Raw genomic sequence first — 1,121 nt, 5'->3', positions numbered from 1 at the left:
ATTTCCCGTGGAAACCGGTTTGGCTCAGTGGATAGAGTGTCGGCCTGCAGACTGAAGGGTCCCAGGTTCTATTCCGGTCAAAGGCATGTACCTTGGTTGCGGGCACATCCCCAGTGGGGGGTGTGCAGGAGGCAGCTGATCGATGTTTCTCTCTCATCGATGTTTCTAACTCTCTATCCCTCTCCCTTCCTCTCTGTAAAAAATCAATAAAATATATTATAAATAAACAAAAACATGATTTCCCAAAACAAAAAACAGAAAACAAAAAAACACATGATTACTTCTGCTTCCAGACTTCAATCCTCGTTCCCTCGCTTGCAGAGTCCACTAACAGTCTCCTTCCAGCGTCTATCCACTAGCCAGTCCCAAGGCCATGTCACACGCGTTAGGTTTTTATTACTGAGCACCTCAATCTCAAGAACTCTTTTCTCTTACAACGAGTCTTTGTTGTGGAATAAAATACCCCAATGTTTAGTGGCTTAAATCAACCAAAACTCATCCTTGCACGTAATTCCGGGTGGCTGAACCCTTCTCTGCTGCCTTCCCTTAGTCTCATACATGCTGACAGGGCTGCTGTCTGGGGCCCCAGGGAGCTGGACAATAACTTGCTTCGAAAATATTTTTTTAAATATATTTTATTGATTTTTTACAGAGAGGAAGGGAGAGTGATAGTTAGAAACATCGATGAGAGAGACAAATCGATCAGTTGCCTCCTGCACACCCCCTACAGAGGATGTGCCCGCAACTAAGGTACATGCCCTTGACCGGAATTGAACCTGGGGCCCTTCAGCCCGCAGGCCAACGCTCTATCCACTGAGCCAAACCGGTTAGAGCACTTTGAAAATATTTTTAAAGTTTTTTTAAAAAAGTGAATTTAGAGAGGAAGGCAGAGATGGAAACATCCATGTGCAAGACAAACATCCATTGGTTGCCTCCCGAAAGCGCCCTGAACTCTGGAATCACACCCCCAATCCGGGTATTTGCGGGACCAGGAATCAAACTTGCAACCTTTTGGTAGAGGGTACTACACTCCAAACAATGGGACAGAGTTAGAAAGACCTTTTAGATAAACGCCCTTACATCGTGATGTCTTTGTCAGTCATATCTAATATAATGTAACT

Source organism: Plecotus auritus (genome assembly GCF_963455305.1).
Source record: "Plecotus auritus genome assembly, chromosome: 10".
NCBI lineage: Eukaryota > Metazoa > Chordata > Mammalia > Chiroptera > Vespertilionidae > Plecotus > Plecotus auritus.
Note: the sequence above shows the minus strand (reverse complement) of the source record.